The sequence below is a fragment of the Amia ocellicauda genome, chromosome 6, assembly GCF_036373705.1.
Source record: "Amia ocellicauda isolate fAmiCal2 chromosome 6, fAmiCal2.hap1, whole genome shotgun sequence".
Lineage (NCBI taxonomy): Eukaryota > Metazoa > Chordata > Actinopteri > Amiiformes > Amiidae > Amia > Amia ocellicauda.
Genome location: NC_089855.1, coordinates 43,456,956 through 43,477,740, shown reverse-complemented (window position 1 = coordinate 43,477,740; position 20,785 = coordinate 43,456,956). Strand labels below are relative to the sequence as shown.

The 20,785-nt window shown below is 44.0% G+C and overlaps 2 non-coding genes across 2 annotated transcripts; one reads left to right on the top strand and one right to left on the bottom strand.

The window, feature by feature from the left end:
- Positions 1-3,610: 3,610 nt before the first annotated feature.
- On the top strand, positions 3,611-3,725 carry LOC136752055 (U5 spliceosomal RNA). The gene has a single exon (XR_010817229.1). It is a non-coding gene; the product is annotated as a U5 spliceosomal RNA (small nuclear RNA).
- Positions 3,726-16,079: 12,354 nt separating this feature from the next.
- LOC136752092 (U5 spliceosomal RNA) lies at positions 16,080-16,194 on the bottom strand. Its single transcript, XR_010817258.1, has one exon. It is a non-coding gene; the product is annotated as a U5 spliceosomal RNA (small nuclear RNA).
- Between the last annotated feature and the right edge of the window lie 4,591 nt (positions 16,195-20,785).

Below are 20,785 nucleotides of genomic sequence, written 5' to 3'. Positions count from 1 at the left end.
TTGGAGATCTTGCCATCAGGGAAGAGCCGCCTCTCATTTATGAGTTTGCCATTTGAATCTATCAGCAGGGCTACTTCAGTGTTCTTCTTCCTGGTAATCTTTCTGCGTGAGGGGGTCTCATCTGTGTTTGGTTCGGCCTGTGTGTGTGGTGCGCAGGTTTTGTGAGTGGTTTCGGGCTCAGGGTGTGTGTGTGCTGGGTGCAGTGTGTGTGTCTGAGTCAGGGTATGTGTGTATGTCGGGCTCAGGGGTGTGTGTGTGTGCTGGGTGCACTCTGTGTGTTCGGGTCAGGTTGTGTGTGTGTGTTGGGTGCAGTGTGTGTGTCAGGCTCAGGGTGTGTGTTGGATGCAGTGTGTGAGTGGTGTGTTGTGTGAGAGTCAGTATGTCTGGATGTCATTGGGGTGGGAGGGCTCTGCACATTGTGCACTGCTGGGTTTCTTGAGGGCTAGTTGTTGAGGGCAGTGAATTTGTATAGCTTCTCCTTCAGGCTCTGCACTGTCTTGTCTCTGCGTTGCAGTTCCTCTCTCAGGGCCGTCAGCTTCCTCCCCATGGCCTCCCTGTCCTGCTGCAGCTCCCTCACCTCCTCCCTCAGCTCCCTCACTGTGACCTTGTGCTCGTGTTGGACTCTGTTGAGCTGGTCTGTTAGCTGCTCTGTGGTGTTGGAGGTTGTGAGCATGGCCAGCACCAGCTCTTTTAGCTCCATCAGCTCCACCTCCAGCAGGGACATGTTCTCCCTCAGCTGGGACACTGTGTCGGGTGTCTGAGGGGTGTCCTGCGCTGGGCTGCGTGTGGATTCCTCGCTGTTCTCTGGCGCGGCGCTCTCCCCTCCGTTGGCAGGGCAGTGTGGGGCTGGACTCTCCTCCTGTAAGGCTGCGTCTGTGCTCTTTTGGACACGTCTCTCCTTTTTCTATCTGTCAGCCAGCGTTTTCAGTGAGTGGAACTGATTTTCAAAGGTGCCCAGGCTGCCCTCGCTGCCCTGTATTAAGACTGTTCCAGTGTGGTACAGATTGATTGTCAGCATGGAGGTGTCTGGGTCGTCCTCCTCACTGATTGACACCTGCCTTCCTTTACTGATGCCTCTCTTTTTAATGTGCCTGTACAGTTGACAGATGGCAGCGTGCCAGGCGTCGGTGTGCTCGGTGTAGAAGACCAGGTTGGTGGTGACTTGCTGGTCTCCAGACAAGTCGGCTCTGAAAGTCTCTGGGTTGTCCTTCAGTATGTGTTGTCTGAGACTCTTCCTGGCCTGAGCGTTCTTCAGGTGCTCTGGATAATGGATCGCACAGCTCCTGCTCCTGCTCATTGTATCTTTTATGAATTGATACTTTCAAATTCAAACCTCTGTCACTTTTCAAATGTCAACAGCTTTTCAGTATAGACACAGTTCTGTGTTGATTATACTGTATGCTGTAATATTGAATATTTTCAAAGTTACATCATTTGTATGTTTTTCCTATCATGTAACAAATGTTCCCTATGTGATAGATGCATTATATCATAATAATGTCAAAACAATTAAAGATATACGGATTATTATTTTTGGAAAAGTTATAACACATTGCTATTAACTATGTGTGTCAGTAAAAGTTTAAAAAATCCTGACAGTTTTTTATTGATCCTGCAAGATAAGTGTTTAGGGAACATTTGTAACTTAAAGTTAGGGTTAGTGTTAGGGTTAGGGTTATGAATATAATTGATACATAGAATTGTTAAGAAGTGTAAATGTTTACATTCCATTTTTCATGGACTGTCTGAAAGTTTCAGTTCTATATTCGGTTTGGAAACCGTTTTTTTTCTATTTGTGTATATGAAAGATATACATCTATACAATATCTTCACTATTAAAGATAAACGCATTATTATTTTCGGCATTGTTAAAGCTCATTGGTATTACCTATGTGTATCTTTAAAAGTTTAAAATTCCTAAAGGTTCTTTATTGATCTTGCAAAATAAGCTTTTAGGGAACATTTGTAACATAGAGTTAGGGTTAGCCACTGGGTAAGGGTTACACAAGTGCCAGAATGAGGTCAAGGACTCTGCTGTTTTGACTTCGGTGGTGTAATGACCTGCCCACCAAAGTCAAAACAGCAGAGTCCTTGACCTCATTCCGGCGCTTACTCAAGACGCATCTCTTCCGACCGCACTTCTAATATTAGTCCTCTATCCCTGCTAGATAGCACTTCAGCTTATTATGCTCCTCTCGTTCTTGAATGTTTTCCTCCTTGCTCCCTTTCCTGTAGCCCTAGTCTGTAATCCTACATCTTGACAGCACTTAGCTTTCACCGTCCAGGATGTAGGAAGTCTTGTACTGTACTTGTGTAAATTGTAATTGGAATTTTTAAAATGTATTTTGAATTGCGATATTTTTTAACTAAGTTGAATTTGTAATGATTGATGCCTTGTACTTCTCTGTATTTTTGCACTTATGTTGTAAGTCGCCCTGGATAAGGGCGTCTGCCAAGAAATAAAAATAATGAAATAATAATCTTCAACAGTAAGTTTATTCATGATAATTTTTCTCTTTAATGTTAAAGAACAGAATTAACCAGCTCACCACAAAGGAACATGGTAGGTGCTATTGCAACATGGATTACACAAAAACATTGAAATCCAAGTTTGCAGTGGTCCTTGGGCCATTGCGTGGTGATCCAGATCACTTCAGCACGAATTTTGCAGTGGTCTGGACTACAACTCCAGGGACTACTGTGCAGTGGTCCAGACCTCAGAAACTGTGTGCATATGAACACTGAAGTAGGCATCATAACTGTAGCCAATACTTTGTGGTTAAAATGCTTAATTTAATCCCTGTATTGTACGGAATAATAATAAGAACTGTAAAACATAAGAGAAGGGCCTGATAATAAATACAATACACAATAGACTAGAACCATTAGAATATAATAATATGAACATTTTCATTATTAGTATCATTGTAGTTTGGATGATATATTAATGCAAGTTGATAACATATTTTACAGAAAATGGGTTTAAGGAATTGTGTCAAAAAACTAAAAGAATTGCTTTAGGGACCATTGCTGCATTTTTCCAGACCAATGTATAGCCCACTTTTCTTTTAAATTATGTTTAAAACAAAATTGAGGAAGCAGTGGTTAGTTCTGAATCAAACATATTGACCCCCTCACTCAATCTGTAAGTCCTGCAGCAAACATTGGAATATGCATAGATATTTGCACAGACTGGTATTAATGTCCCTAATGAATAACCAAATGCCATTTTTGTTGTTTCAAATGTGCCCAACATCATACAAGTATATGTCCTTTTAGTATGTCACAAAGGTTCCCTAATTCATTTTACAAATGTTCCCTGTATGATATGAATGTTCCCTAAGCATGTGACGAATGTTCCCTAGTTTATGTTACAGATGTGCTCTAGCACTTCTCTCTCTCTCTCTCTCTCTCACTCTCTCTCTCTCTCTCTCTCTCTCTCTCTCTCTCTCTCTATCTCTCTCTCTCAATTCAGTGCATTTGTATTGTCAAAGCAATAAACAATATCATTATAAATCACAATAAGATGTAATATAGTACAGAAAAACAAAATGTAATAAAATGTGATCTTTAATACACACAAATACGTATGGCTGGTCGGAAGCGTCTTGGACTCGGGTTCCTCTTCATTACTTATAACGCTTTTGCCTTTTGTTAAAGCTTTCCATTGAGGGGAATGTGGATGAGTTTGTACCATTCTTGGGAGGCTCTGCCTTGTTGGGGTGGAGCTGTGATCCAGGTGAACAGCAGATCGGGCATAGGTGGGCATTGATGCCTTTACCATCAACAATCTTCCACCAACAAACTCTGTTTTCTTAAAATAATCCATTTTAAAAGTGTGTGAAAATAAAATCCCCACTCCCCCACTCACACTAGACCCTTGGCTAAACACACTCTCTCCTTTCCACTCCCGCTGCCACTCACACTCATTCACACTGTCTGCGTGCGTCTCTTGTACAAATAAAAATTGAGACATAAAAAAACATACTATTAACCATCATCATTAGATTGCAAAGCAGTCCTGACAACACTCTTTCCACTTCTTTAACTTGTAGCACTCCGGCTCACTAAACTCCGCGAGTGCCACATCCTGCAGGATCACTTGTGCAGATGCCAGGAACTGCTTTGCATAAGGGAAGAAGTTTTCTAAAACTATGTTCCTCTTCCCCTTGGTCTCTCTTAAAAAATCCTTAATGCTTTTAGCACTGTATCCCGCAGTGTCAGTGGAGACGGGCTCGCCCTGGGAGTCAGCGATGTCCCCCTCAGCAGCGCTGTCCGAGTCTGCGCTCTCCACAGCCGCAGCACTGCACTCAGACTCCTGGCGCCGCAGCCGGTCGGCCACCTTGGGTTGAGACGGCAGGTTCCCCCAGACAGACTCCCCTGACTGCGAGTCCCACCGCACCACAGCCCCCACACCGTCTCCGGGATCCTCCTCACCAGCCGCCCTAGCAATATTCGCCTTTTTAGACAACTGTATCAACGGCCTCAGAAGATGGGGCAGACTGCTTCTGCTGTCTTTTCCTGGGCACTTTAAACCCATCATCACTGGCTAAGTGTTCAGTCTTGGTGGCGGCCGCATCAGCAGCAACAGCAGCTCCCTCCTCGGCTAACTGAGCCCGTGGCTGCTCTGCATTCTCACTGCTAGCAGCTTCCCCACTAGGCTCCCCTACTCTGTCCCCACCGAGGCCAGTAGCGTTTGCCACCGCCTCCCCCTCATCGCTCCCCCGGACGGCAGAGTCGACACCAGACGGCCCTGCCTGCTCCTCACCTTCCTCTCGCCCGGCCGCCGGAGCCTCTCCCTGAGGGCAAGAGTGACTGATGTGCCCCTGCGCCCCGCACCTCAAACACCTCATGGTATCAGTTGACACGAACACCACGTACACTAACCCCTCGATCTTAAACTTCAGAGACAGGCTTAACTCATCGGCGCCGTCCGCCAGCACCATGAAACCCTGTCTGCGGTAAGAGAGGACGTGTTTCAGCTCCGGGGCGCTGCAGCCCAGCAGCACCCTCCTAATGGCGCAGGTGAGCCGGCCATAGCGACTCAGATCCCCCGCCAGCAGATCGTTGCTCAGGAAGGGGGGCACATTGGAAGTAACCACCTTTTCAGTCGGGGTGGACAGAGGGAGCGTGGGCAGGAAGGTCCCCTTCACTGTGACTTCCTCCTCCATCACATCCTTCACCAGCGCCTCAGAATTCAGAAAAACCACGATGCCCTTATTCATTCGAGCCGCAGAGACGATGTTCTGGAAGCCGACCATCCTTCCGATCTCCATCGCACAGTCCTCTACCGACACCTACTCCTGGGACACGAGTATAAGCCCATGCTTTCGGGTCAGCGTTTCGTAATTAAATGAAGGGGGGGTCTCCCCGTCCGCAACGCCATGCTGATCTAAATCGAAACACAACCCCCTAAACCCGAATCGTTTAAAACCAACCAACGATTAAAAGTATCTATAAAAAAACAAGAAAAGGAAAGAAAAAGAGCAGTAAAAACACACACACACACTCTCTCCAAACAAACCTCCCACCACCACTGACTCCTCCCATAAACTCCCAGCATGCAGAGAGAGAGAGAGAGAGAGAGAGAGAGAGAGAGAGAGAGAGAGAGTGTGTGTGTGTATGTGTGAGAGTGGGTGGGTGGGTGGGTGGCCTGTTTGTCTGTCTTCTGTGTCTGTCTGTCTCTGTCTCTCTCTCTGTCTCTCTCTCTCTCAATTCAGTGCATTTGTGTTGTCAAAGCAATTGGACATTCAAACATACATTTATACATACATTCATACATACATACAAACATATATATGGAAAAGAAACAATACAATTATAAATCACAATAAGATGTAATAAAGTACAGGAAAACAAAATGTAATAAAATGTGATCTTTAATACACACAAATATGTATAGTTGGTTGGAAGCGTCTTGGACTCGGGTTCCTCTTCATGGAGGGGAACGTCGATGAGTTTGTACCATTCTTGGGAGGCTCTGCCTTGTTGGGGTTTTGCTGTGATCCAGGTGAACAGCAGATCTGGCATAGGTGGGCATGTGGGTAGAGGAGGAGGAAGGCCGGTCAAGCAAATAAGCTTGCTAAGGTACGCAGCAGCAGCAAACAGCCCCCCCTTCCAGCCAGCCAGGCAGTCTGGCTGGCAGTGACTGAGTGGTTGACAGACGGCAAGCAACGGAATGCACGTGCTCTGTGATGTCATAGCAGTCAGCTCAGAGAGAGGTTTGTCATGTGATGTCAACGCTGAGCTGGCTGGCTCTGTGTGTCTTGCTGGCTGTGTGTATGTGTGTGTGAGAGAGAGAGAGAGAGAGATAGAGTGAGTGTGTGTGTGTATGTATGTATGTGTGAGTGGGTGGCTGTGTTAGTCTCTGTCTCTCTCTGTCTCTGTCTCTCGCTCTGTAGATGCATCATAGGGAACATATGTAACAATCTCTCTTTTTGTTTACCAATAATGTGAATGAACGTATTTCAAGTGGGTTTTGCCTTGTTTGGAAACGTTTTAAGATTATTTATGAAGTGTAAATTGGATTTGTCTCAATTCTCTGTAGTTTTCAATGTATGTGCCATTCAGTAGCGTTCATGTTACAGATGTGTCCTATGCAGTGGTAGGGTCAATTAAATGTCAGTAAAACTTTATTTTAGCATTTATGGAGGAAGAAATGCAAATAGAGGGTCCTCACTAATTACCTAATTTATCAACAACGTTTAAAATTAGGTCTTGCGAAGCTGCAGAAAATGCTGTATAATCGTATGTGTGTTCAAACACCAGCTGCTAAAGTCTGATAGCTTTTGAAGACTCTGTATAGGACATTGAAGAAAGTGTTTTGTGATAATTATATAATGTTTTATATTAATACTAGCATTAGAAGTAGTTTTGTTTACAGACTGAGCAGATTAGATTCAGCAGGACAAGTAAAGGGAGAAGAAGGTTGGTTTGTTAGAAACTCCTGTCAATAATGAAAGATTACACAGTGCCGAAATAGCCTACAGATGTCTGCTGTGAATTTGTTCATGACTTAATCATTTCTCCAGATAGGGAGGAATTGTTTTTGTTAAAGAGCGATTGACAATAGGTAAATGATGACCGTGGGATCGCATCTTCCTAGTGCACATTAAAGACGGACATCTGCTTTTGATCCATCACCTCTTCACAGGAGGACAGATCGTAAACGGAGCCAGACCTGTATCTTCTGATTGGATTAACGGCCATAAGATGTTATGTCATTTTTCCTATAAAGTTGTACTCATGTTTGTAAACATTAAGTCTCACTGAAGGAATTATTACTGACGTGGGGCTTCCGAGCGGCTCGATTAAAGTACTGTTTGCTTTATCTCCGCGACTTCTCCACTTATTTCTAAGACGGTTCAACACACACAGCCAGCAAGACACACAGAGCCAGCCAGCTCAGCGATGACATCATGAACCTCTCTCTGAGCTGACTGCTATGACATCACAGAGCACGTGCATTCCGTTGCTTGCCGTCTGTCAACCTCTCAGTCACTGCCAGCCAGACTGCCTGGCTGGCTGGATGGGGGTGCTGTTTGCTGCTGCTGCGTACCTTAGCAAGTTTATTTGCTTGACCGGCCTTCCTCCTCCTCCGCCCACATGCCCACCTATGCCCGATCTGCTGTTCACCTGGATCACAGCTCCGCCCCAACAAGGCAGAGCCTCCCAAGAATGGTACAAACTCATCCACGTTCTCCTCCATGGAAAGCTTTAGCAAAAGGCAAAAGCGTTATAAGAGGAACCCGAGTCCAAGACGCTTCCGACCAGCCATACATATTTGTGTGTATTAAAGATCACATTTTATTACATTTTGTTTTTCTGTACATTATTACATCTTATTGTGATTTATAATTGTATTGTTTATTTTCCATATATATGTATGTATGTATGTATGTATGTATGTTTGCATGTCCAATTGCTTTCACAATACAAATGCACTGAATTGAGAGAGAGAGAGAGAATGAGAGAGAGAGAATTGTGTGCAAATATCTATGCATATTCCAATGTTTGCTGCAGGACTTACAGATTGAGTGAGGGGGTCAATATGTTTGATTCAGAACTAACCACTGCTTCCTCAATTTTGTATTTGAGTAGAAGTGAAGAAACACAGCAATAATAATCAGCCCCGAGGCGATTGTGTTTCTAAACCCTATTTAACATCACAATCAAACTCATTCCACGTCTACACACAGCACAGATACATTGTAAAAACCAAACAAAAAACACGAAATCACATGTAGAAAACCAGAAACGAACATACAAGTATACGAATATGCAAAGATCAGCCTTTTATTTGTATTTATTTGTATTGATGCATTAAGGGATTTACACCGATTTGCTATTTCAGACACTTTCACTGTATTGACTAAAATACAGGATTAGTTCACATGCATTCGTCACCATGCACACAGTTCACATTTTCATTCATTTTGTGGCATATCTTTACTTTTATTCTTATTTAAAAAACAATTGGCTAGCCTATTGATTATGGATGCAACTGTTTTGTTGGTTTTTGCGGCACAATTGTGGGCAGATCAATAAACTGTTGGACCATCTCAGGTGATGTTAATGCTTTGATGGGATATTGTGCTTATTGATGAAGTCTGTGATGAAGGTCTAAAATCACTGTTGCATTGTCCCTGTTGCCAGACACACAGCAATGCTCCTATGTTTTGAAAGTCACCCTGGATAAGAGCGTCTGCTAACAAATACATGATAATAATAATAATAATAATAATAATAATAATAATAATAATAATAATAATAATAATAATAATAATAATAATAATAATACATTGTCGGAACTGCTGGCATGTGATCGCTCGCAAAGCACATCAGTGTAACAGATCTTACTGTGTATTTGATCTTCTCTTACTGTAGAATATGTATGTTTTGTGTAACTCGGCCATTGCTTAGAAAATGAATTTATTCATGCACAAACCAACCCGGGACACATGACTCGTAGGGGCACTGGATTCAGCGTGACACCGGACCAGATAATGACCATTTTATTAACAAACAACATATCTGTCCAATCTACACTCACCTAAAGGATTATTAGGAACACCATACTAATACTGTGTTTGACCCCCTTTTGCCTTCAGAACTGCCTTAACTCTACGTGGCATTGATTCAACAAGGTGCTGAAAGCATTCTTTAGAAATGTTGGCCCATATTGATAGGATAGCATCTTGCAGTTGATGGAGATTTGTGGGATGCACATCCAGGGCACATCCAGGGGGTGCTAAATGTCCTCTATGTAAATTAGATAGTCAACTCAGTCTAATTTACATGGGAACATTTGTGTTGCCCAAAATGGTGCATTATGGAAGTTGCATGCAGTTTCTGTGTTTTTTTTTCCCTCTCTACATAATGGAAAACCTGCATAATTTCTTACTCTTCTCTTTTAAAAATAATTGCTTATTTACAATAATTAGAACAGAAATAACTATTTAGAAGAATTATAGCTTTTTAAATAATTATGTAATAACATACTGTATATATATAATTATCAATTATAAAATTTGGTAAATGTTAAATAGAAGATTTAATGTAAAGGTTTTTAAATGTCATCTTTACTTAAAGAGGAAACCGATATGAATGTGTGCAGCGCATACTCTTGATAGTACTGTATAGGAGCGTACAGTACACCAGACTGACGGGTAACAGTAATGGCTGTTATGTTTTTTGATTAGGTAACAGAATTTATTTAAATATAAGCAATGGACAGTTCCTTTGTAGCCACTGGTAGCCTCTGGTAGCCCCTGGTAACCTTGTCTGTATGTCCAGAAGACCAAAAGGGACCTGTCCTCTTATCGGTTCCTAGCCAAATTCGAAGGGACCCCCACTTCATAATTACATTATCATAAAGCACCCAAGTCATGGTGGTGGCAAAATGCTATTGGTTGGAAGGAAACCTTATAAAAGGGAAAACAACGAGAATTTGAGTTTTCTTTTAACTTCTTCATCCTGCAACGATAAGACTGAGCTGGAGAGGAGAGACAGACAGAGACACATTGCTTCCTGCCTGACCAGACTGGCCTATAAGCTGTACTGTGAGGAGAAAGAAGAAAATGGGTATTATCTGTTTCTTACTGTAATCCAGCAGAAGCTTAATATTACTTATTTTCAGTAATATAATTGAATGATATTAGTTTCCTATTTTTGTCAAAATAAATGATTATTGCACATCTGTGACTTGAACGCATCTTCCCTCTAAAAAGAATCTTAAAAGAGAAACCAATTGACCTATGAGTTTTCAGTTCAACTATTTATTTAAATTGACTGAAAAAACGAGCATTCAAAATTCTCTTACAATTGTTTATTAACAATTATTGTTGCTCGGTTATTTGGCTTCACGGCTGTGCTGTCACCACCGTTGTTATTATTGTCTGTGTCTATTTGTGTTATTAGTTATTATCTTTGATAGCTAATCCGACTCTGTTCCGTCTGCGCTCCGGGGCTCCGGTGTGCTTCGGTTTCGGCTACAAATTGCACACTTTCAAAATAATAGTTCTGTTTATTGTAGCGTAAGGTACACTTATAAATTTCAATTCAAGTAGTGAATTTATAGTATCACCTTATCACGAATCCTGGAATCTTGTAGAACTCAATTTCTGTAATAATTGGACGCAGACTCCAATTCCAAAGATATAAATTGTCAAATTTATTCAAAAACAAAGACTAAATGTAGCACTACACTAATTATACAAAAGGGCAAAACTAATTAACATTCATCTCTAGATCAACAACTCAAAGACAAATCACTTCCTTGACCAAATCAAAGACCATGTGATCGCATATGATATCACACAAATGGTTAAACAAAAAAGGTTATAAACACATTGACCACAATACCGGTTAGTAAGACGAAGGTGAGTCTCTCATTAGTATTGTTAGTCAGACATTAAATAACTACGCAGGATAGTATTTATGTCAGGTAACTTCTCGTTATATATATATCAGTCTCATTTACGTAGGTGCCGAGAAAGATCCTATCATTACTTGTTACCACAATTTCCCTTAACTGATTATTATTCAATGATTAAGGATAGGCAGGGCAACCTATAATCTGGTGTCTATTAACTTGTGTCAATTTCAGACTAAACAGTTAAACAGGAATGAGAAGATATTTCTCGGCGTTGACAGATTTTATTTCTAAAATTATCAACATAACAGTTTAATGCAACACACATTTATATTGAAGAAAACTAAATGATATTACACATTCTAGAGTTATGAATCACAGATTAACATTTCTAATTGATTTCTCAAATGTCATGAATCATGAACTCCAAACTGTTAAACTTATCTGAACTTCGTCGCAGAGAGGCCTCTCTGGCTTCGGGCTCAGATAACAGCACACGGCACGAGGTCCGTGTGGTTTGGAACAAAGGCAGTCCGGTTCGGCTTTGTCCAAGAACTTTCACTCAGTCGATGCACCTGGAAGTTGGGGTTTCGCGAATGTAGAGTCTTTTCCAAACCGATTTTCCAGTGGTTTGAAGGCTCCAAGGTTGTGTACAAAATCTTCTTTGTAAGCAGGGTTTCCACCATAGTTACTTGAAGACAAAGTCTTTGAGGAAAGCAGGGCCCTGTTCGTTCCAAGGATCGAGTTTCTTAAGACTCAGTAGCTATTTAAATGACTGACACTTTCGTATACAGTCGACTTAGTCAATTGTCCAGCTGTAAAAACTCCACTGATCAGGTGGGCACAGGCGGGCAGTGCAGTCTGTAAAATTCTTTATTTGATAAAGTCCTTTAAAAGAATTCTTCGTACGGCTCAATCTCCTTCTCCCAGTTTAACTCTTCTGTTGCCAGAAAAGACTTAGTTGGTTTCTGGTTCTGGTTCTGGCAACAGAGCTACAGGTTGAGCTGTTGCAGCGAGTTTCTGGTTCAGGTGAGAGAGAGAGAGAGAGAGAGAGAGAGAGAGAGAGAGAGAGAGAGAGAGAGAGAGAGAGAGAGAGATAGATAGAGAGAGAGAGAGAGAGAGAGACCGTGTGCTGTTCTGTATACGCCTGTCAGATCAATAGGTGATTGGTTCTTGAGTTTGTGAGATTGGATTTCCAGTTCAAAGAGTTATATTACCTACAGGCCCACTTCTCCAGACATGCCACAGCAGGATTCCAAACTATTTGGCCTATTCTTGGTGCTATCCTCCCCAAAACTGTCACTTTGATGCAAAACAGTTCCAAGCTGATGAGTTAAGAAAATCTGATAACTTTGGGGGGAGAGGTCAGTGCTTCAGCTCAGAGCTAAAATGCTCTTATAAAAATACACCCAACATAATGCTACAGTGTTTATTAATATCTATGCTCCCAATGCTGTGAGAGACAGACTGTCAGTGTTTTTGGTGCTCAGCAAAGCGCTAGCAGACTGTGGGGCTGAGGAGATCCTGGTTTTGGGGGGGTGATTGGAACTGTACTGTGGACTATAGATTAGATAGGAATCATTTGGAGCCCAGTCCACAGTCGGCAAAACAGCTGGAAGGTAATACACAGTTGCACAATCTGGTCGATGTCTGGAGGAATGCCAACCCAAAGGTGAAACAGTACACCTGGGTGAGGCCGGGTACTAGCATTATGTCGCTAGCCAGGCTGGATAGATTTTATACCTTTAGACATCATGTCAATCTGATCGGTGGCTTCCATATCACCCCCACCTGACCACTGACCACTGTCTCATCACTGTGAGTGTCACCCTGCCTCCTGTCCGGCTGCGCAGTGCCTACTGGCTTTTCAATAATAGCTTGCTGCAGGACAGGATTTTTTGTCATTCTTTTCTTTTCTTTTGGCAGAGATCAGAGCGCCCTAGGTTTGCCTCCCTGAGACAGTGGTGGGACATTGGCAAGGTTCAGACCAGGCTCTTCTGCCAGAAGTACACTGAGCATAGGACTGACAGCTTGAATGAATCTAAGAAGGAGTTAGAAGGAGCCTTGGACTCTGGAGATTCAGGAGCATTAGAGGACCTCAAAGCTATGCAGCAGGCATTGTCAGAGCTGCTAAGGACGCGGGCTCGAGGAGCAATGGTGCGCTCGCAGTTCCAGAGCCTGACACAGATGGATGCGCCCATCAAGTTCTTCTTTGGGTTGGAATGCAGGCGGCAGCAGAGCAGGGTGATGCTCTGCCTGAGGACGGCTGAGGGCCGCGTGCTGCAGGATGGGCAAGAGATGTGTAGTCATGCCGCCCAGTTCTATAGGGAGCTGTACTCCGCAGAGCCAGGCAGCCTGGAGCAGCAGCAGCAGTTTCTGCAGGGTCTGCCTAAGTTCCCACAGGATGGGGTCAAGGGGCTGGAGGCCCTTCTAAATCTGGCAGAACTGACCTGCGCAATGCAAGAGCTCAATAAGGGCTGGGCACTGGGGCTGGATGGGCTCACTGTGGAGTTTTTCTCAGAGTTTTGGACTGAGCTGGGCCCGGACCTGCTCTCAGTGCTGCAGGAGGGACTGTGAGCTGGGCTGCTGCCCATTAGCTGTCGTAGAGCTATTCTGACCCTGCTGCCCAAGAAGGGGAATCTGTCCTCCATTGTGAACATGAGGCCAGTGGCGCTACTGTGTCAGGACTATAAGATCCTGTCTAAGGCTCTGGCTAAGCGGCTCAGAGACATCATGCCGGCCGCAGTGCCTGTTTCAGGTGCTGAGAGCAGTTGGTGTCGGCCCGCGGTTCATAGAATTTATTCAGCTGCTGTACTGTCGTGTGTTTAGTGTGCTGAAGATCAATGGTGGCCTGAGTGAGCCTATCCCCATCCATCGAGACATCAGACAGGGCTGCAGTCTGTCAGGGATGCTATACTTCCTTTCTATCGAGCCCCTGCTGCACAGGCTGCTAGCCGGGCTGTCCATCCCTTGTCACCCAAGGGTGTCGGCCTATGCTGCTGAGACACGCAGTCTGGGCAGCGAGACGTCCAGGTCATTGTGGGAGTGTCTGGAGGAGTTCAGCAGGGCCTCCTCAGCCAGGGTCAACTGGGGCAAGAGCAGCGCTCATCTGGTTGGGGTGTGGGAGGTTTCTGCACCCCCTGCCCTCCCTGCGGGGCTGCAGTGGTCTCTCTCAGACCCTCGGGTGCTGGGTGTGACTTTGGGGGAGACGCAGGAGAACTGGGCTGGCCTGCTGGAGAGGGTACAGGGCCGGTTGAGGGCATGGCACTGGCTGCTGCCCCAGCTCTCCTTTAGGGGGAGAGCAATTGTTATTAATATCTTGGTGGCCTCCATGCTCTGGCACACTTATGCATGTCTGGACCCCCCACCGGCCCTGGTGTCCCAGATACAGACCCTGCTCCTGGATTTCTTCTGGGACGGGCTGCACTGGGTGCGCAAAGCAGTGCTGTACCTGCCGCTCCAGGAGGGGGGACAGGGGTTGGTAGATCTGTTAAGCAGGCTGAGTGCCTTTCGGCTGCAGGCAGCTCAGAGGCTCCAGTACCCTCCAGATCCCCTGTGTCTCCCGCCCTGGACACTTGTTATGACAGACACGTGTTTTTACTTAAGACACGTCCCAATATACTTCCGTCCCTGCCTGTATTTTATAGTTCTGTTTTAGAGGTGTGGCAGTGCTTCTCCCTGGGTAGGGAGCTGGGGGGCAGCAGTCTGTATTGGCAGTTAGAGGAGCCACTGCTGTATAACCCCGGTTTTAGCTGTCCACTCCTGCTCTCCAGCAGCCTCAGGTCAGTCCTGCTTAAGGTCGACGTGATCCGGCTGAGGGATTTGTTGGATTTTAACAGGGGACAGTGGGTTGGTGCCGACAGCCTGGCTGCCAGGCTGGGTATGAGGTCACTGAGAGTCGTAACCAGATTTCTCTGGGCAGTACAGAACGCCCTTTCCATAGGCGCTGTGGAGCGGCTTTTCCAGGCTCTCACGCAGCACTGCTGGCCCAAGGACCCTTACACCGTCTTTCCCCTTGTTTGTCTGTGTCTCTCAGTCCCCCCTAGCTCATCAGGCCGCCTTCTGTAGCCTCACAGTCTCTGTAGTGTGTCTGTTTTCACAGCTCAGCATCAGGAGCTCTATCAGCTCAGTGTGAGGGAGCTGCACCATCAGCAGCTGCAGCCCCTCCCTGACACCCCCTGGAGGGAGCACCTGGCTCTGGGGGAAGATGCCTGCCCGGCCTGGAGGAGCCTGAACAAGCCCCCGCTTCTGCATGGCTTCTGCATGGCGTCATCGCAACAAACTCTTTTGCACATACACTGGACCCCAGAGTGAGCGACACCTGCCCCTACTGCGGGGAGAGAGAGACACTTTTTCACTGTTTCTGCCACTGCCCTAGATTAGAGCTGCTGTTCACTGCACTGGAGAGCCTGTTCAAGCAGCTGGGCCTCCTTTTCTCACGCTCTGTGTTTATTTTGGGAGTCCAGTACAAGCAGCGCCACAGACATGTTTGTCAGTTAGCAAACTTTCTAGTGGGGCAGGCTAAGCTGGCTATCCTGAGCAGTAGGAGAAGTCAGACTTAGCGGGTGCAGCAACAGTGTGCACTCTCCCTCTTCAGGTCTCTTGTAAGCTCCAGAGTGCGACTGGATTACAATTTCTACAGCCTGACGGGAGACCTGGACACTTTTCTGCAGATGTGGGGGGTCGGGGCGGCCCTCTGTGCCATTGACTTTGGACATTTTAACCAACTGGTTTAATTCACTTGAATATTTTATAGGTAGCACATGTGTAGTGGTTTTTATTGAGCGTTTTTAGAATAGGTTGTGTTTTTATGTCGGGAGTTTTTTTCATGTCTTTTATGTGTTTCTAGTTTGTTTTAATTGTTTTTTGTAGTAAAATAAAGGTGTTAAAAATCAAAAAATCTCTCTCTCTCTCACACACACACATACACACAGCCAGCAAGACACACAGAGCCAGCCAGCTCAGCGATGACATCACGAACCTCTCTCTGAGCTGACTGCTATGACATCACAGAGCACGTGCATTCCGTTGCTTGCCGTCTGTCAACCACTCAGTCACTGCCAGCCAGACTGCCTGGCTGGCTGGATGGGGGGGCTGTTTGCTGCTGCTGCGTACATTAGCAAGCTTATTTGCTTGACCGGCCTTCCTCTTCCTCCGCCCACATGCCCACCTATGCCCGATCTGCTGTTCACCTGGATCACAGCTCCGCCCCAACAAGGCAGAGCCTCCCAAGAATGGTACAAACTCATCCACGTTCCCCTCCATGGAAAGCTTAAACAAAAGGCAATAGCGTTATAAGTAATGAAGAGGAACCCGAGTCCAAGACGCTTCCGACCAGCCATACATATTTGTGTGTATTAAAGATCACATTTTATTACATTTTGTTTTTCTGTACTTCATTACATCTTATTGTGATTGATAATTTTATTCATTATTTTCCATATGTATGTATGTATGTTTGAATGTCCAATTGCTTTGACAATACAACTGCACTAATTTGAGAGACAGAGAGAGAGAGAGAGAGAAGTGCTAGGGCACATCTGTAACATAAACTAGGGATCATTCATCACATACTTAGGGAACATTCATATCATACAGGGAACATTTGTAAAACAAATTAGGGAACCTTTGTGACATACTAAAAGGACATATACTGGTATGATGTTGGGCACATTTGAAACAACAAAAATGGCATTTGGTTATTTATTAGGGACATTAATACCAGTCTGTGCAAATATCTATGCATATTCCAATGTTTGCTGCAGGACTTACAGATTGAGTGAGGGGGTCAATATGTTTGATTCAGAACTAACCACTGCTTACTCAATTTTGTTTTAAACATAATTTAAAAGAAAAGTGGGCTATACATTGGTCTGGAAAAAGGAGCAGTGGTCCCTAATACAATTCTTTAATTTTTGGACACAATTCCTAAAACCCATTTTCTGTAAAATATTTTATCAACTTGCATTAATATATCATCCAATCTACAATCATACTAATCATGAAGATGTTCATATTATTATATTCTAAGGGTTCTAGTCTATTGTGTATTGTATTTATTATCAGGCCCTTCTCTTATGTTTTACAGTTGTTATTATTATTCCTTACAATACAGGGATTAAATTAAGTTTTTTAACCACAAAGTATTGGCTACAGTTATGATGCCTACTTCACTGTTCATATGCATACAGTTTCTGAGGTCTGGACCACTGCACAGTAGTCCCTGGAGTTGTAGTCCAGACCACTGCAAAATTCGTGCTGAAGTGATCTGGATCACCACGCAATGGCCCAAGGACCACTGCAAACTTGGATTTCAATGTTTTTGTGTAATCCATGTTGCAATAGCACCTACCATGTTCCTTTGTGGTGAGCTGGTTAATTCTGTTCTGGGAAAACCACAATCCTGCAGGTTTAATAAGTCTCTCTACACATCAGTCCCTGAGTACCTTCAACCAATGGTAATTTTGACCAATTAAGCCAAAGAATTGAGTCGATTAAGTTGTCAAGGACTACCCAGTAAAGACATGAACTCACGAATAGGTCACACTGTGAGCTCTCCAGAGCAGTCATTACACTGAGCTCAGTGTGAGCTCATGTAGCGCTTTTCCTCCGACATGGTGCCGGTGCTGGAGCCAGAGCCGCTGCTCGGCCTGGGATCCAGCTGATCTTTTTGTGAACTGGCCCACTTTTCCACCGGTCTTGGAATCGAACGCTGACGTCACTGGATGTGGGCGTTCCCAAGCGTGGAGAAACACAGCAATAATAATCAGCACCGAGGCGACTGCGTTTCTAAACCCTATTTAACATCACAATCAAACTCATTCTGCGTTTACACACAGCACAGATACATTGTAAAAACCAAATAAAAAACTCGAAATCACATGTAGACAACCAGAAACGAACATACAAGTATACAAATATGCTAAGATCAGCCTTTTATTTGTATTTATTTTTATTGATGCATTAAGGGATTAACACCGATTTGCTATTTCAGATACTTTTACTGTATTGAATAAAATTGATGAGAATAATTAACATGAATTAACTTACTGTTGAAGATGTAATCCTTACCCAGTGGCTAACTCTAACTCTATGTTACAAATTTTCCCTAAACACTTATTTTGCAAGATTAATAAAAAACCTTTAGGAATTTAAAACTTTAAAAGATACACATAGGTAATACCAATGTGCTTTAACACTGCCGAAAATAATAATGCGTTTATCTTTAATAGTGAAGATATTGTATAGAATAAAGTATATATATATATATATATATATATATATATATATATATATATATATATATATATATATATATATAAAAAAACGGTTTCCAAACCGAATATAGAACTGAAACTTTCAGACAAACCATGAAAAATGGAATGTAAACATTTACACTTTTTAACAATTCTATATATCAAATATATTAATTACCCTAACCCTAACACTAACCCTAACTTTAAGTTACAAATCTTCCCTAAGCACTTATTTTGCAGGATCAATAAAAAACTGTCAGGATTTTTTAAACTTTTACTGACACACATAGTTAATGGCAATGTGTTATAACTTTACCGAAAATAATAATCCGTATATCTTTAATTGTTTTGACGTTATTAAGATATAATGCATCTTTCACATAGGGAACATTTGTAACATGATAGGAAAAGCAAACAATTGATATAACTGAAAATATTCAATATTACAGCATACAATTTGTCAGGCTTCATAAAAATGGAATTTATGACATACTCTGTAAAAATCAAGCAAACAGCATTTGTTGTTCATGAGAAAAAAAATAATAATCAAAGTTATCAGAATAATGTTTTACTGACATTTTATTGACCCTACCACTGCATAGGACACATCTGTAACATGAACGCTACTGAATGGCACATACATTGAAAACTACGGAGAATTGAGACAAATCCAATTTACACTTCATAAATAATCTTAAAACGTTTCCAACCAAGGCATAACCCACTTGAAATACGTTCATTCACATTTTTGGTAACAAAAAGAGAGATTGTTACATATGTTCCCTATGATGCATCTACAGAGCGAGAGACAGAGAGAGAGAGAGAGAGAGGGGGAGACAGAAAGAGACAGACAGACACTAACACAGCCACCCACCAACCCACTCACACACACACACACACACACAAAGCCAGCAAGACACACAGAGCCAGCCATCTCAGCGATGACATCACGAACCTCTCTCTGAGCTGACTGCTATGACATCACAGAGCACGTGCATTCCGTTGCTTGCAGTCTGTCAACCACTCAGTCACTGCCAGCCAGACTGCCTGGCTGGCTGGATGGGGGGGCTGTTTGCTGCTGCTGCGTACCTTAGCAAGCTTATTTGCTTGACCGGCCTTCCTCCTCCTCCGCCCTCATGCCCAGCTCTGCCCGATCAGCTGTTCTCCTGGATCACAGCAAAACCCCAACAAGGCAGAGCCTCCCAAGGCTCCCACTCTTCATAATTTATCTTAAAACGTTTCCAACCAAGGCAAAACCCACTTGAAATACTTTCATTCACATTTTTGGTAAACAAAAAGAGAGATTGTTACATATGTTCCCTATGATGCATCTACAGAACGAGAGAGGGAGAGAAGTCACTGAATGTATGAGCTCCTATCCACACAGCAATACCAACAGAGGCCAGCCAAACATACAACCCCCCCGCACTGGAGCACACGTACCACGATGCCGCAGCACCAGCCAGCCCCCCATCACCCAGCCTCCCACCCGCCCCACGAGCACCAGGCACAGCGCCCATCAGAAGCCGCTCAGCTATGCCGCAGCCCTGACCCAGGCCGCCACTCCGGCCCCCACCGAGCTGGGGGAGATCAAGCACCTGCTCAGCCTCCTCTGCTCCAGACTGCTGAGCTGAGCCAGAGAACTCGGGTAGGGACGGACAACCCCACTTGTAAATTAAAAATAAATACCTGTGTACATACAATGTAACCATACTTTACATAAAACTAATAATTATTATATTTGAAATTCTAGTTTAAACAAAACCTTAGATTAAAAAGTTGTATTGTTGATAGGCATTTTATTCCACCAAGTACAATGTTAGCTAAAATGAGCTCATTTACAGTCAGCTGCTGGAACATTCAGGGCCTGAACTCCTCGCCTTTCGGGCTAAAGAGCACAGACCCTGAATTCATTAAAAGCATTAAAGAATTAGATATCATAGTTCTGTTGGAGACATGGTGCCGTGCAGAGGTGCCCACACACTGCCCCCTGGGCTACAGGGAGGTTATTGTGCCCTCAATTAAACTGAGCACAGTGCGGCGTGGCAGGGACTCTGGGGGGATCATAGTGTGGTACAAAGAGGAGCTGGCGAACCACATCAGCCCAGTCAAACAGGGCCCAACGCACACATGGCTTCAAATTAAGAAGGGAATAGCCCAGTGTGAGAACCATATATACCTTTGTACAGCGTATACCCCCACCTCTGAATCCCCCTATTACAATGGGGAATTTTTGAACACCCTCCACACAGAGATCGGCCATTTCCAGGCCCAGGGGAATGTGCTGCTCTGTGGGGACTTCAATGCCCGGACAGGCACCGAGCCCAACTGCATCGGCACACAGGGAAACAGCCATGTGTTCGGCCAGGTCCCTCTGTACCTCACCCCCACCACAACCCAGAGGAACATCCCCGACGGGGTTTAATGGCACGATCAGAGGGGACTCTTTAGGGAGGTTCACGTATTGCTCAGCTCTTGCGACTAATGTAGTCGACTACGCCCTCACTGACATGGACCCCTCCTTCATCAGTGCATTCACTGTCAGGCAGCAAACCCCCCTGTCAGACCACAACCAAATCACAGTGTTCCTGAAAAGAAGAAGTCAGGCCAGCAACACACAGACACAGCCCAGTAAGCTGTACAACCTTAATCAAAC